The sequence below is a fragment of the Paramisgurnus dabryanus genome, chromosome 15 (genome assembly GCF_030506205.2).
Source record: "Paramisgurnus dabryanus chromosome 15, PD_genome_1.1, whole genome shotgun sequence".
Classification (NCBI taxonomy): Eukaryota; Metazoa; Chordata; class Actinopteri; order Cypriniformes; family Cobitidae; genus Paramisgurnus; species Paramisgurnus dabryanus.
The window spans coordinates 38463994-38481155 of record NC_133351.1 but is presented as its reverse complement, the minus strand read 5'-3'; the positions used below and the strand labels follow the sequence as shown (position 1 = coordinate 38481155).

Here is a 17162-nt window from a genome sequence, read left to right as displayed (position 1 = left end):
TTTTCTGAGCTGGAAATGACTTTAAACGACATTTCTCATCATAAGAATGCTCCTGAAGGCATTTTAGGCCGAATTGGGCACTTTTGCATGAAAAGTCAAAATCCAACCTGAAATGTTGAAATCGCTTGAAAAATGCTTTTCTGAGCTGGAAATGACTTTAAACGACATTTCTCATCATAAGAATGATTCTGAAGGCATTTTAGGCCGAATTGGGCACTTTTGCATGAAAGGTCAAAATACAACCTGAAATGTTGAAATCGCTTGAAAAATGCTTTTCTGAGCTGGAAATGCCTTTAAATGACATTTCTCATCATAAGAATGCTCCTGAACGCATTTTAGGCCGAATTGGGCACTTTTGCATGAAAAGTCAAAATCCAACCTGAAATGTTGAAATCGCTTGAAAAATGCTTTTCTGAGCTGGAAATGCCTTTAAACGACATTTCTCATCATAAGAATGCTTCTGAAGGCATTTTAGGCCGAATTGGGCACTTTTGCATGAAAAGTCAAAATCCAACCTGAAATGTTGAAATCGCTTGAAAAATGCTTTTCTGAGCTGGAAATGCCTTTAAACGACATTTCTCATCATAAGAATGCCCCTGAAGGCATTTTAGGCCGAGTTGGGCACTTTTGCATGAAAAGTCACAGTCCAACCTGAAATGTTGAAATCGCTTGAAAAATGCATTTCTGAGCTGGAAATGCCTTTAAACGACATTTCTCATCATAAGAATGCCCCTGAAGGCATTTTAGGCCGAGTTGGGCACTTTTGCATGAAAAGTCAAAATCCAACCTGAAATGTTGAAATCGCTTGAAAAATGCTTTTCTGAGCTGGAAATGACTTTAAACGACATTTCTCATCATTAGAGTGCTCCTGAAGGCATTTTAGGCCGAATTGGGCACTTTTGCATGAAAAGTCAAAATCCAACCTGAAATGTTGAAATCGCTTGAAAAATGCTTTTCTGAGCTGGAAATGCCTTTAAACGACATTTCTCATCATAAGAATGCTCCTGAATGCATTTTAGGCCGAATTGGGCACTTTTGTATAAAAAGACACAATCCAACCTGAAATGCTGAAATCGCTTGAAAAATGCTTTTCTGAGCTGGAAATGCCTTTAAACGACATTTCTCATCATAAGAATGCTCCTGAAGGCATTTTAGGCCGAATTGGGCACTTTTGCATGAAAAGTCAAAATCCAACCTGAAATGTTGAAATCGCTTGAAAAATGCTTTTCTGAGCTGGAAATGCCTTTAAACGACATTTCTCATCATAAGAATGCTCCTGAAGGCATTTTAGGCCGAATTGGGCACTTTTGCATGAAAAGTCAAAATCCAACCTGAAATGTTGAAATCGCTTGAAAAATGCTTTTCTGAGCTGGAAATGCCTTTAAACGACATTTCCCATCATAAGAATGCTTCTGAAGGCATTTTAGGCCGAATTGGGCACTTTTGCATGAAAAGTCAAAATCCAACCTGAAATGTTGAAATCGCTTGAAAAATGCTTTTCTGAGCTGGAAATGCCTTTAAACGACATTTCTCATCATAAGAATGCTTCTGAAGGCATTTTAGGCCGAATTGGGCACTTTTGCATGAAAAGTCAAAATCCAACCTGAAATGTTGAAATCGCTTGAAAAATGCTTTTCTGAGCTGGAAATGCCTTTAAACGACATTTTTCATCATAAGAATGCCCCTGAAGGCATTTTAGGCCGAATTGGGCACTTTTGCATGAAAAGTCACAGTCCAACCTGAAATGTTGAAATCGCTTGAAAAATGCTTTTCTGAGCTGGAAATGCCTTTAAACTACATTTCTCATCATAAGAATGCCCCTGAAGGCATTTAAGGCCAAGTTGGGCACTTTTGCATGAAAAGTCACAGTCCAACCTGAAATGTTGAAATCGCTTGAAAAATGCTTTTCTGAGCTGGAAATGCCTTTAAACGACATTTCTCATCATAAGAATGCCCCTGAAGGCATTTTAGGCCGAGTTGGGCACTTTTGCATGAAAAGTCACAGTCCAACCTGAAATGTTGAAATCGCTTGAAAAATGCTTTTCTGAGCTGGAAATGCCTTTAAACGACATTTCTCATCATAAGAATGCCTCTGAAGGCATTTTAGGCCGAGTTGGGCACTTTTGCATGAAAAGTCAAAATCCAACCTGAAATGTTGAAATCTCTTGAAAAATGCTTTTCTGAGCTGGAAATGACTTTAAACGACATTTCTCATCATAAGAATGCCCCTGAAGGCATTTTAGGCCGAGTTGGGCACTTTTGCATGAAAAGTCAAAATCCAACCTGAAATGTTGAAATCGCTTGAAAAATGCTTTTCTGAGCTGGAAATGACTTTAAACGACATTTCTCATCATTAGAGTGCTCCTGAAGGCATTTTAGGCCGAATTGGGCACTTTTGCATGAAAAGTCAAAATCCAACCTGAAATGTTGAAATCGCTTGAAAAATGCTTTTCTGAGCTGGAAATGCCTTTAAACGACATTTCTCATCATAAGAATGCTCCTGAATGCATTTTAGGCCGAATTGGGCACTTTTGCATAAAAAGACACAATGCAACCTGAAATGCTGTAATCGCTTGAAAAATGCTTTTCTGAGCTGGAAATGCCTTTAAACGACATTTCTCATCATAAGAATGCTCCTGAAGGCATTTTAGGCCGAATTGGGCACTTTTGCATGAAAAGTCAAAATCCAACCTGAAATGTTGAAATCGCTTGAAAAATGCTTTTCTGAGCTGGAAATGCCTTTAAACGACATTTCTCATCATAAGAATGCTCCTGAAGGCATTTTAGGCCGAATTGGGCACTTTTGCATGAAAAGTCAAAATCCAACCTGAAATGTTGAAATCGCTTGAAAAATGCTTTTCTGAGCTGGAAATGCCTTTAAACGACATTTCTCATCATAAGAATGCTTCTGAAGGCATTTTAGGCCGAATTGGGCACTTTTGCATGAAAAGTCAAAATCCAACCTGAAATGTTGAAATCGCTTGAAAAATGCTTTTCTGAGCTGGAAATGCCTTTAAACGACATTTCTCATCATAAGAATGCTTCTGAAGGCATTTTAGGCCGAATTGGGCACTTTTGCATGAAAAGTCAAAATCCAACCTGAAATGTTGAAATCGCTTGAAAAATGCTTTTCTGAGCTGGAAATGCCTTTAAACGACATTTTTCATCATAAGAATGCCCCTGAAGGCATTTTAGGCCGAGTTGGGCACTTTTGCATGAAAAGTCACAGTCCAACCTGAAATGTTGAAATCGCTTGAAAAATGCTTTTCTGAGCTGGAAATGCCTTTAAACGACATTTCTCATCATTAGAATGCCCCTGAAGGCATTTTAGGCCGAGTTGGGCACTTTTGCATGAAAAGTCACAGTCCAACCTGAAATGTTGAAATCGCTTGAAAAATGCTTTTCTGAGCTGGAAATGCCTTTAAACGACATTTCTCATCATAAGAATGCCTCTGAAGGCATTTTAGGCCGAGTTGGGCACTTTTGCATGAAAAGTCAAAATCCAACCTGAAATGTTGAAATCTCTTGAAAAATGCTTTTCTGAGCTGGAAATGACTTTAAACGACATTTCTCATCATAAGAATGCTCCTGAAGGCATTTTAGGCCGAATTGGGCACTTTTGCATGAAAAGTCAAAATCCAACCTGAAATGTTGAAATCGCTTGAAAAATGCTTTTCTGAGCTGGAAATGCCTTTAAACGACATTTCTCATCATAAGAATGATTCTGAAGGCATTTTAGGCCGAATTGGGCACTTTTGCATGAAAGGTCAAAATACAACCTGAAATGTTGAAATCGCTTGAAAAATGCTTTTCTGAGCTGGAAATGCCTTTAAACGACATTTCTCATCATAAGAATGCTCCTGAACGCATTTTAGGCCGAATTGGGCACTTTTGCATGAAAAGTCAAAATCCAACCTGAAATGTTGAAATCGCTTGAAAAATGCTTTTCTGAGCTGGAAATGCCTTTAAACGACATTTCTCATCATAAGAATGCTTCTGAAGGCATTTTAGGCCGAATTGGGCACTTTTGCATGAAAAGTCAAAATCCAACCTGAAATGTTGAAATCGCTTGAAAAATGCTTTTCTGAGCTGGAAATGCCTTTAAACGACATTTCTCATCATAAGAATGCCCCTGAAGGCATTTTAGGCCGAGTTGGGCACTTTTGCATGAAAAGTCACAGTCCAACCTGAAATGTTGAAATCGCTTGAAAAATGCATTTCTGAGCTGGAAATGCCTTTAAACGACATTTCTCATCATAAGAATGCCCCTGAAGGCATTTTAGGCCGAGTTGGGCACTTTTGCATGAAAAGTCAAAATCCAACCTGAAATGTTGAAATCGCTTGAAAAATGCTTTTCTGAGCTGGAAATGACTTTAAACGACATTTCTCATCATTAGAGTGCTCCTGAAGGCATTTTAGGCCGAATTGGGCACTTTTGCATGAAAAGTCAAAATCCAACCTGAAATGTTGAAATCGCTTGAAAAATGCTTTTCTGAGCTGGAAATGCCTTTAAACGACATTTCTCATCATAAGAATGCTCCTGAATGCATTTTAGGCCGAATTGGGCACTTTTGTATAAAAAGACACAATCCAACCTGAAATGCTGAAATCGCTTGAAAAATGCTTTTCTGAGCTGGAAATGCCTTTAAACGACATTTCTCATCATAAGAATGCTCCTGAAGGCATTTTAGGCCGAATTGGGCACTTTTGCATGAAAAGTCAAAATCCAACCTGAAATGTTGAAATCGCTTGAAAAATGCTTTTCTGAGCTGGAAATGCCTTTAAACGACATTTCTCATCATAAGAATGCTCCTGAAGGCATTTTAGGCCGAATTGGGCACTTTTGCATGAAAAGTCAAAATCCAACCTGAAATGTTGAAATCGCTTGAAAAATGCTTTTCTGAGCTGGAAATGCCTTTAAACGACATTTCCCATCATAAGAATGCTTCTGAAGGCATTTTAGGCCGAATTGGGCACTTTTGCATGAACCCAGCAAACATTTGGACGTGTGATGACCGTTGAAAAGACGTCCGTTCGTCACGTCCCGTCATGGTTGAAAAATAGTTCCAAAATGAAAATCCAACCGACGTCTTTGACGTCATCTGACCGTGAATCACACGTCTTTTCTGCACGGTCCGTGCACGTCTAAAAATGTCGTCTTCTGGACGGTAATATGAGTCTCTGCTTAATTTAGGCGTTATACTCACTTAAAACGTGCATATAAAACAGGCTAGTTTGTACAATTGTAATAGGCAATTATTAAGGTTTTAAAAATACACAAATTTAGTCCAGTCAAACCTGAACGTCTTTATAACGTTGTAATCACGTGTATTTCAAACACATTAAAGAACACATTATTTGTGGACGTCATAAGCAATAAAAAGAAGCATGTTCTGATTTAGCACTTTTTATTTTTTTTAAACTGTTTAACTATAATAACAATTTCAAAATACTTTACTATATAAAAGGATAGTTCACCCAAAAATGATTATTTAGTAATTTACTCTCTCTTATGTTTCAAACCTGTATACTTTTCTATGTTCTGCTGAACACAAAGATATTTGAAAGAATAGAAAGCAGAAAGCAGATCTCACAACCCAGTACTACAGTTGTAAAAAAAAATTATTGACAGTTAGCTTGGTTACAAACATTTTTCAATCTTTGTGTTCAGCAGAAAATAGAAATGTATACAGGTTTGAAACATGTGGGTAAGAAAATTATAAAATTTTCATTTTTGGGTTAACTCTCTCTTTAACACATTACAGCTGTTTGGCTTATTTAGTGTATTCACAACCCCCAGCCCTCTTCCTGGAGCGTGCTTGAGGTGGTCTGCCATAGCTGCATCTATTTCTGAGTCTCTGGCATTTGGGCTCCACCTCTTCACAGCATCTGAGGAAAGAGAAGAATATGTGTATTTATTTTAAAAAGAAAATTAAAATACAATACAATATATAGTATAAAAGATGTTCTGCATTAAATAAGTGTTAGATCAGTTGTGGGGGAAACAGCATTTGTCCTCTCCCTCTACAAAACCACTGTGGTGCCCTTGAGAAAGACCCTGAACTAGGTTTGTAATCGTCAAAAAATGAAAAGGATATTTCTGATAAAGACAGGTGAGCTGTGATGTCCCCTAAATACATAAATCATAGCAATGAAAATTACATCAATATACAAAAACAAGTTTTTTTAGATCAACATATTCCCCAAATTACCTTGAATAACATAATACAAAGGTGTGCCTTTAAAAGACTTCTTTTCCAGATGTCCACCACCCCTCATATTGAACTTTGCCATAAGACAATTAGACATCATTCTGTGAAAGAAATGTATGATTACTTCACCTTTGACAAATTACCTAAATGGTCAATAAATCACAATTAACAGTAATGTGCAACATAGCAATTGCATGCAATGTTCAAACATAAACTATGTTTTAACATTTCACAACTACTCATCTATCATGTAACAAGTGCTATAAACTAAATCCTCATCCATAAGTTTTGATGACAAGTAATGGCTTACACTGAAATTATGTTTTGATTTCTTGTTTTCAGTATGGCTGACTGTTTGAACCACTACGAACATTAAAACTTCTGACAAGTAATGTGTGACAGATTAAATCCTGAAATGAAGTAATATAAATAGCTGGGTTAATGGTGGTAATCAACATATATTCCTGAAATATTATGCAGGATTACACAATTCAAGAGAAATACATACCTGCTCATAACATTGTTCACGCAGTCTCTGACAGAATATCCACCAACGCAGACAGTTGCTGGACCTACATGTGAAAACAATTGAAATAATGTTATACAAAGATAGCTGGAAATATATATACATATTCTTTATGTCACAATTTACGCAGATCAACTTGTTATCAACATCTTTGATGTATTCATAATGCATTCATAATGCAAAATACACAGTCATATAGCATTTCTTGCTTCTTGCATTTGAAGCTGAGGCCATAGGTGAAGAGTCAGGTAGTCTCCATCCTGTTATTTTTTCGTTGTGTTACCTCACCTGGACAAATAGAGTTAATTATATGGTAGTGTAATATTTTAACAGTATATATAAATAACTTCACAGTGTAATACTGCATTAGTTATGAAATTAGCTGTCTGTACTTTTAGGTCTTTGTGGTTGAGCAATGACAGACATTATAAGCTCTGTATTTGTAACTATTAACTCAGATTCAGAGAAATGTACATGTTTATCCTCTAAGCTGAGTTGTCACTAATGTAAAATCTAGGGCTGCACGATAAATCGCATGCGATATCATGCGCATCTCGTCAGTAAAGCCAGTTCCTTGATTAGTAGTAAATTCATCACCTGCTTTCAGATGGATGCTCTCTGGGATTGGGGTGCCCTCTGGTACTGGGGCGTCAATCCAGAATTTGGGATTGTAGAGAATACTATGAATGAATAACACCATAATTGTATGATTAAAAAAAATCCTCTTTAGGTGTATGACAATACACAAGAAAACAATACTACCGTATGCCTCTTTCGGTTGTCTGTAAGATGCCTGTTCATTATGTGACCCTGCGAAACAAACACCTTGCATGTAATTTCATTAAGTACAATAAACATACACATGCACAATGTATTTTAAAAAATACATAGTAGTGTAAAATATTAAAATAAATCACTTTTTATATCAAAGTTTTTGGATATTATGTTGACATTCAGGCAAAACCCTGACTCATGGAATAAATTTTTACCTAAAAATGAGAATGACATTATAAAGGCAAAAGTGTTTGCACTTTGGAGCAAAGCAACGTGTTTGTATAGTGTGGGAATGCACCAACAAAATAACAAAAGTATCAGTAGCACGTACGTCTCATAGTGTCACAGCTTATTCTAGGCCAGGGTATAGATCAATCACACCATCTTGATACCGATGTTTACTGTCATGAAGTGTGCCTGTGTAAACAAAATACACCAAAACAATTTATATACATTTTTGAGTTTCATATCAAAATATATAAAAGTCCTTTATGAAAGAATCACGCTTTTTCGTAGTATTAAGCAAAGAATTCAAAAACTTACAACTTAATGTAGGGTAGACAAAGTCAGGGGTCGGGCACGCCTCATCTAAGTGTGTTTGACACAACACTTGATCTTTAGCACAAAAAAGGACATATGACAAATTAGAACATTAACAAATGTGTAGACTGTTTAAGCCATATCTACAAAAATTCATATCTACAGTTTTCCATACCTTTTGTTATTGTTTGTAGAATGTGCAACATCTTTATTTGGTTTGTGTTGATCTTCAACTGTAAATAAAACGAAATGATAATTAATTATATTAACTCCACAATAACAACTCCAATTTGTTGATGTATTTTCAAACTGAGGCATTTACCTGACTTGGGTTTTGGGTGGTTATATTTTGGAGGGTCTGTGTAGGACACAGTGCCTTTAACAGTTTGTTTATTTTTATTTGGACGAGGTTCTGCTTTTCCTTTGTACAAAACAAAAGCAAAGAAAGTTAATCAAACAAACACTTATGCTGAACTTTTAATGCAAAACAGTATTTAATATTTTGCATGTGCAATGTTTAGGCAATCAAATCATTGTAATTCCATTAATGCCAAATAACTTTTATTTTTCAGATAATTTACCTTCTGAAAGAGACTTTCAAGAGGCTACATTAATTAGTTACAGTAATAACTTTGACTGTATCCTTAAACATACTTTATACCATGTAACGTTATAACTTCAAAGTACGTTAGCTTTTAGCCTTCTAGCTAATTTTCGCCATACTCAGTGGACAATTCTGGCAACGTTTATTTCGGAGCCTTCGTGTCAAACAAGTAAAACTTAAGCACGTTAATTAAATAATACACAATGTACTTACCCAACAGTAGATTTTGCATAATATATAGACAAAACTCCCTCGTAATCGCTCCTCGTGTTTGAATGTGAACTTCCGGAAGAACGCGTGACGTGACCACTATCTCGCGAGATAATCTGTCCTATCGCGGGATTTTGTAATATATTTCTTAAAATAATATTGGAATCACAGTTTTTGAAATTACATCCAACTCACACCTAAATGGTGACCGGATATGTATCTGTTTTACATTTATATGCATACATTCAATAATAAAACTGGTTGAAATAATGACTAAAATGCAGCGTGGCTTTGCAATCACACTGGGCACTTTGTGATTATAATTTATTTAAACAAGATAAAGTTAATATATTTACTTTGCATACAAATCGTGTATTTTATAAAGATTATTATGTTTTTTTCCTACGAGTCTAGTCTAGACGTGTAAAAGACGTGAGTGGACGTCTATTCATAACCCTTTTAAAAATATACTTTGTTCACTTAAATTAATTATTGCAGTATTAACCAAGGTGTACGCACAGCATTTGCATATTTCACAAGGACTACATAAATGCATTTTAGGACATGTTGTGCATTTGTACCGTCCAGCACCGACTAATTTTGGACAGGCAGACGACGTTGATTTCGGACCAATAGTACACCATTTGTGGCGTCCTGCCGCGACCTCTTTTGGCCAGGGAGACGACGTTGCCGTCCGACCAATGTTTGCTGGGAAAAGTCAAAATCCAACCTGAAATGTTGAAATCGCTTGAAAAATGCTTTTCTGAGCTGGAAATGCCTTTAAACGACATTTCTCATCATAAGAATGCTTCTGAAGGCATTTTAGGCCGAATTGGGCACTTTTGCATGAAAAGTCAAAATCCAACCTGAAATGTTGAAATCGCTTGAAAAATGCATTTCTGAGCTGGAAATGCCTTTAAACGACATTTCTCATCATAAGAATGCCCCTGAAGGCATTTTAGGCCGAGTTGGGCACTTTTGCATGAAAAGTCACAGTCCAACCTGAAATGTTGAAATCGCTTGAAAAATGCTTTTCTGAGCTGGAAATGCCTTTAAACGACATTTCCCATCATAAGAATGCTTCTGAAGGCATTTTAGGCCGAATTGGGCACTTTTGCATGAAAAGTCAAAATCCAACCTGAAATGTTGAAATCGCTTGAAAAATGCATTTCTGAGCTGGAAATGCCTTTAAACGACATTTCTCATCATAAGAATGCCCCTGAAGGCATTTTAGGCCGAGTTGGGCACTTTTGCATGAAAAGTCAAAATCCAACCTGAAATGTTGAAATCGCTTGAAAAATGCTTTTCTGAGCTGGAAATGACTTTAAACGACATTTCTCATCATTAGAGTGCTCCTGAAGGCATTTTAGGCCGAATTGGGCACTTTTGCATGAAAAGTCAAAATCCAACCTGAAATGTTGAAATCGCTTGAAAAATGCTTTTCTGAGCTGGAAATGCCTTTAAACGACATTTCTCATCATAAGAATGCTCCTGAATGCATTTTAGGCCGAATTGGGCACTTTTGTATAAAAAGACACAATCCAACCTGAAATGCTGAAATCGCTTGAAAAATGCTTTTCTGAGCTGGAAATGCCTTTAAACGACATTTCTCATCATAAGAATGCTCCTGAAGGCATTTTAGGCCGAATTGGGCACTTTTGCATGAAAAGTCAAAATCCAACCTGAAATGTTGAAATCGCTTGAAAAATGCTTTTCTGAGCTGGAAATGCCTTTAAACGACATTTCTCATCATAAGAATGCTCCTGAAGGCATTTTAGGCCGAATTGGGCACTTTTGCATGAAAAGTCAAAATCCAACCTGAAATGTTGAAATCGCTTGAAAAATGCTTTTCTGAGCTGGAAATGCCTTTAAACGACATTTCTCATCATAAGAATGCTTCTGAAGGCATTTTAGGCCGAATTGGGCACTTTTGCATGAAAAGTCAAAATCCAACCTGAAATGTTGAAATCGCTTGAAAAATGCTTTTCTGAGCTGGAAATGCCTTTAAACGACATTTCTCATCATAAGAATGCTTCTGAAGGCATTTTAGGCCGAATTGGGCACTTTTGCATGAAAAGTCAAAATCCAACCTGAAATGTTGAAATCGCTTGAAAAATGCTTTTCTGAGCTGGAAATGCCTTTAAACGACATTTTTCATCATAAGAATGCCCCTGAAGGCATTTTAGGCCGAATTGGGCACTTTTGCATGAAAAGTCACAGTCCAACCTGAAATGTTGAAATCGCTTGAAAAATGCTTTTCTGAGCTGGAAATGCCTTTAAACGACATTTCTCATCATAAGAATGCCCCTGAAGGCATTTTAGGCCGAATTGGGCACTTTTGCATGAAAAGTCACAGTCCAACCTGAAATGTTGAAATCGCTTGAAAAATGCTTTTCTGAGCTGGAAATGCCTTTAAACTACATTTCTCATCATAAGAATGCCCCTGAAGGCATTTTAGGCCGAGTTGGGCACTTTTGCATGAAAAGTCACAGTCCAACCTGAAATGTTGAAATCGCTTGAAAAATGCTTTTCTGAGCTGGAAATGCCTTTAAACGACATTTCTCATCATAAGAATGCCCCTGAAGGCATTTAAGGCCGAGTTGGGCACTTTTGCATGAAAAGTCACAGTCCAACCTGAAATGTTGAAATCGCTTGAAAAATGCTTTTCTGAGCTGGAAATGCCTTTAAACGACATTTCTCATCATAAGAATGCCTCTGAAGGCATTTTAGGCCGAGTTGGGCACTTTTGCATGAAAAGTCAAAATCCAACCTGAAATGTTGAAATCTCTTGAAAAATGCTTTTCTGAGCTGGAAATGACTTTAAACGACATTTCTCATCATAAGAATGCTCCTGAAGGCATTTTAGGCCGAATTGGGCACTTTTGCATGAAAAGTCAAAATCCAACCTGAAATGTTGAAATCGCTTGAAAAATGCTTTTCTGAGCTGGAAATGACTTTAAACGACATTTCTCATCATAAGAATGATTCTGAAGGCATTTTAGGCCGAATTGGGCACTTTTGCATGAAAGGTCAAAATACAACCTGAAATGTTGAAATCGCTTGAAAAATGCTTTTCTGAGCTGGAAATGTCTTTAAACGACATTTCTCATCATAAGAATGCTCCTGAACGCATTTTAGGCCGAATTGGGCACTTTTGCATGAAAAGTCAAAATCCAACCTGAAATGTTGAAATCGCTTGAAAAAAGCTTTTCTGAGCTGGAAATGCCTTTAAACGACATTTCTCATCATAAGAATGCTTCTGAAGGCATTTTAGGCCGAATTGGGCACTTTTGCATGAAAAGTCAAAATCCAACCTGAAATGTTGAAATCGCTTGAAAAATGCTTTTCTGAGCTGGAAATGCCTTTAAACGACATTTCTCATCATAAGAATGCCCCTGAAGGCATTTTAGGCCGAGTTGGGCACTTTTGCATGAAAAGTCACAGTCCAACCTGAAATGTTGAAATCGCTTGAAAAATGCTTTTCTGAGCTGGAAATGCCTTTAAACGACATTTTTCATCATAAGAATGCCCCTGAAGGCATTTTAGGCCGAATTGGGCACTTTTGCATGAAAAGTCACAGTCCAACCTGAAATGTTGAAATCGCTTGAAAAATGCTTTTCTGAGCTGGAAATGCCTTTAAACTACATTTCTCATCATAAGAATGCCCCTGAAGGCATTTTAGGCCGAGTTGGGCACTTTTGCATGAAAAGTCACAGTCCAACCTGAAATGTTGAAATCGCTTGAAAAATGCTTTTCTGAGCTGGAAATGCCTTTAAACGACATTTCTCATCATAAGAATGCCCCTGAAGGCATTTTAGGCCGAGTTGGGCACTTTTGCATGAAAAGTCACAGTCCAACCTGAAATGTTGAAATCGCTTGAAAAAAGCTTTTCTGAGCTGGAAATGCCTTTAAACGACATTTCTCATCATAAGAATGCTTCTGAAGGCATTTTAGGCCGAATTGGGCACTTTTGCATGAAAAGTCAAAATCCAACCTGAAATGTTGAAATCGCTTGAAAAATGCTTTTCTGAGCTGGAAATGCCTTTAAACGACATTTCTCATCATAAGAATGCCCCTGAAGGCATTTTAGGCCGAGTTGGGCACTTTTGCATGAAAAGTCACAGTCCAACCTGAAATGTTGAAATCGCTTGAAAAATGCTTTTCTGAGCTGGAAATGCCTTTAAACGACATTTTTCATCATAAGAATGCCCCTGAAGGCATTTTAGGCCGAATTGGGCACTTTTGCATGAAAAGTCACAGTCCAACCTGAAATGTTGAAATCGCTTGAAAAATGCTTTTCTGAGCTGGAAATGCCTTTAAACTACATTTCTCATCATAAGAATGCCCCTGAAGGCATTTTAGGCCGAGTTGGGCACTTTTGCATGAAAAGTCACAGTCCAACCTGAAATGTTGAAATCGCTTGAAAAATGCTTTTCTGAGCTGGAAATGCCTTTAAACGACATTTCTCATCATAAGAATGCCCCTGAAGGCATTTTAGGCCGAGTTGGGCACTTTTGCATGAAAAGTCACAGTCCAACCTGAAATGTTGAAATCGCTTGAAAATGCTTTTCTGAGCTGGAAATGCCTTTAAACGACATTTCTCATCATAAGAATGCCTCTGAAGGCATTTTAGGCCGAGTTGGGCACTTTTGCATGAAAAGTCAAAATCCAACCTGAAATGTTGAAATCTCTTGAAAAATGCTTTTCTGAGCTGGAAATGACTTTAAACGACATTTCTCATCATAAGAATGCTCCTGAAGGCATTTTAGGCCGAATTGGGCACTTTTGCATGAAAAGTCAAAATCCAACCTGAAATGTTGAAATCGCTTGAAAAATGCTTTTCTGAGCTGGAAATGACTTTAAACGACATTTCTCATCATAAGAATGATTCTGAAGGCATTTTAGGCCGAATTGGGCACTTTTGCATGAAAGGTCAAAATACAACCTGAAATGTTGAAATCGCTTGAAAAATGCTTTTCTGAGCTGGAAATGCCTTTAAACGACATTTCTCATCATAAGAATGCTCCTGAACGCATTTTAGGCCGAATTGGGCACTTTTGCATGAAAAGTCAAAATCCAACCTGAAATGTTGAAATCGCTTGAAAAATGCTTTTCTGAGCTGGAAATGCCTTTAAACGACATTTCTCATCATAAGAATGCTTCTGAAGGCATTTTAGGCCGAATTGGGCACTTTTGCATGAAAAGTCAAAATCCAACCTGAAATGTTGAAATCGCTTGAAAAATGCTTTTCTGAGCTGGAAATGCCTTTAAACGACATTTCTCATCATAAGAATGCTCCTGAAGGCATTTTAGGCCGAATTGGGCACTTTTGCATGAAAAGTCAAAATCCAACCTGAAATGTTGAAATCGCTTGAAAAATGCTTTTCTGAGCTGGAAATGCCTTTAAACGACATTTCTCATCATAAGAATGCTCCTGAAGGCATTTTAGGCCGAATTGGGCACTTTTGCATGAAAAGTCAAAATCCAACCTGAAATGTTGAAATCGCTTGAAAAATGCTTTTCTGAGCTGGAAATGCCTTTAAACGACATTTCTCATCATAAGAATGCTTCTGAAGGCATTTTAGGCCGAATTGGGCACTTTTGCATGAAAAGTCAAAATCCAACCTGAAATGTTGAAATCGCTTGAAAAATGCTTTTCTGAGCTGGAAATGCCTTTAAACGACATTTCTCATCATAAGAATGCTCCTGAAGGCATTTTAGGCCGAATTGGGCACTTTTGCATGAAAAGTCAAAATCCAACCTGAAATGTTGAAATCGCTTGAAAAATGCTTTTCTGAGCTGGAAATGCCTTTAAACGACATTTCTCATCATAAGAATGCTCCTGAAGGCATTTTAGGCCGAATTGGGCACTTTTGCATGAAAAGTCAAAATCCAACCTGAAATGTTGAAATCGCTTGAAAAATGCTTTTCTGAGCTGGAAATGCCTTTAAACGACATTTCTCATCATAAGAATGCTTCTGAAGGCATTTTAGGCCGAATTGGGCACTTTTGCATGAAAAGTCAAAATCCAACCTGAAATGTTGAAATCGCTTGAAAAATGCTTTTCTGAGCTGGAAATGCCTTTAAACGACATTTCTCATCATAAGAATGCTTCTGAAGGCATTTTAGGCCGAATTGGGCACTTTTGCATGAAAAGTCAAAATCCAACCTGAAATGTTGAAATCGCTTGAAAAATGCTTTTCTGAGCTGGAAATGCCTTTAAACGACATTTTTCATCATAAGAATGCCCCTGAAGGCATTTTAGGCCGAATTGGGCACTTTTGCATGAAAAGTCACAGTCCAACCTGAAATGTTGAAATCGCTTGAAAAATGCTTTTCTGAGCTGGAAATGCCTTTAAACTACATTTCTCATCATAAGAATGCCCCTGAAGGCATTTTAGGCCGAGTTGGGCACTTTTGCATGAAAAGTCACAGTCCAACCTGAAATGTTGAAATCGCTTGAAAAATGCTTTTCTGAGCTGGAAATGCCTTTAAACGACATTTCTCATCATAAGAATGCCCCTGAAGGCATTTTAGGCCGAGTTGGGCACTTTTGCATGAAAAGTCACAGTCCAACCTGAAATGTTGAAATCGCTTGAAAAATGCTTTTCTGAGCTGGAAATGCCTTTAAACGACATTTCTCATCATAAGAATGCCCCTGAAGGCATTTTAGGCCGAGTTGGGCACTTTTGCATGAAAAGTCAAAATCCAACCTGAAATGTTGAAATCTCTTGAAAAATGCTTTTCTGAGCTGGAAATGACTTTAAACGACATTTCTCATCATAAGAATGCTCCTGAAGGCATTTTAGGCCGAATTGGGCACTTTTGCATGAAAAGTCACCCAGCAAGCAATTTTGTGGCTAATAGACGACTAGTAGCCGTCTAAACACACCCCTGACGTCTAGGCTAAAACAAGGCTAATTTTGGGCTGTCAGTGAAAATCTAGTAGACGTCTATCATAGCCCAAGAAATAGACTAGTCATCAAATAGACGGCTATTAAACGTCTACATATATACGTCTAATAGACGGTGAATGTGGGTCTAGGCTAAAACAAGGCTAATTTTGGGCTGTCAGTGAAAATCTAGTAGACGTCTATCATAGCCCAAGAATAGACTAGCCGTTAAATAGACGGCTATTAAATGACTATACGTGTGTGTCTAATAAAGAACAAAAGAATGGCTAAAGAATTCTTTTTAATCCATTAAAAAAGGTTCTCATAAACATGCAATCATGCAATTTATTACAAAAAATATTGTTAATACAATAGAAATTCAGATAAGACAAAATGAAGAAAAACTACTTAACAAAAAGAATACAAACAGTAACAAAATAAAAGCATATATAACAAAATACAATTTTAAAAATGAAATAACATCTAAACATTAACAAACTATCTTCAGTTCACGTCAACTTATTAATTGTACTAATTTCTATACACCCCCCCCACGTGCTCTAGTGATGGGCAGTCCGGCTCTTTCCATTGATTCGGCTCTTTCGGCTCAAGCTCCGGCTCTACATTTTAGTGATGGCAGTCCGACTCTTTTCATAGATTCGGCTCTTCTGGCTCAGCTCCCTTAGAAGAGCCGGCTCCCCTGCCTGCGTCTGAAGATTCGGCTCTGCTCGTTCGCTACAAAGAATCAGCTCTTAGAGCCGGCGTTCGCGAACGACCCATCACTACCGTGCTCCCTGGTGCCTGTTTGAAATGCCCCCATTGCATCCTTCACTTCCAGTTCTGTTGCTGCTGGGAAGTTGTTCAACACAGCATCTGCCAAATATGAAAAGAATGCATGAGACAAGTATTTCTGATTTATGTTAAATGTGATAGTCATTCTCTTTTGAAAAAGTCATGTATAAACATTGACAGGTCAACAACAGTAATCATACCGTTCTCATTACTACAAACAGAAGTGCATGTTTCTCTGCGTGTGTTTAATGACATTTTTGGAACTAGCAAAAGAGGCTTAAAGGCAGGGTATCTGATTTTGATCCAGAAACATTTTAGTTATGCTGGTTGAAAGTCTCCTCAAATATTGATAGCTCTCACTATGTTAAGTGGTCTAAATGTGTATTTTTATATATTTGTGTCACCTGTAAAAGGCGTAGGACCAAAAACCGTTCAACAAATAATTGAACCCTGACCGAATGCAATAATTGGACGTGGGCATGGGCCAGTTACCGGTTTGAAGGTATACAGAGATTTTCAGAGTCAAGGTTTTAAAAAACCATAAAATTTTTCTGTGATACCGTTTTCGATGTATGAACTGTGTTTACACAAAGTGAATTAAATCATGTAAT

General features: G+C 37.4%; 1 long non-coding RNA gene across 7 annotated transcripts; it reads right to left on the bottom strand.

The window, feature by feature from the left end:
• Nucleotides 1-5391: 5391 nt before the first annotated feature.
• On the bottom strand, nt 5392-8999 carry LOC135758547 (uncharacterized). Of its 7 annotated transcripts, XR_012335153.1 has the most exons (12): nt 8870-8999; nt 8375-8473; nt 8228-8285; nt 8056-8127; nt 7844-7929; nt 7501-7548; nt 7336-7418; nt 6955-7026; nt 6721-6784; nt 6523-6622; nt 6213-6313; nt 5392-5889 (listed from the first exon to the last, which is right to left on the bottom strand). It is a non-coding gene; the product is annotated as an uncharacterized lncRNA (long non-coding RNA). The 7 variants fall into 7 exon arrangements; XR_012335152.1 differs by having other exon boundaries at nt 6721-7026; XR_010536508.2 differs by lacking the exon at nt 6523-6622.
• Nucleotides 9000-17162: the final 8163 nt, after the last annotated feature.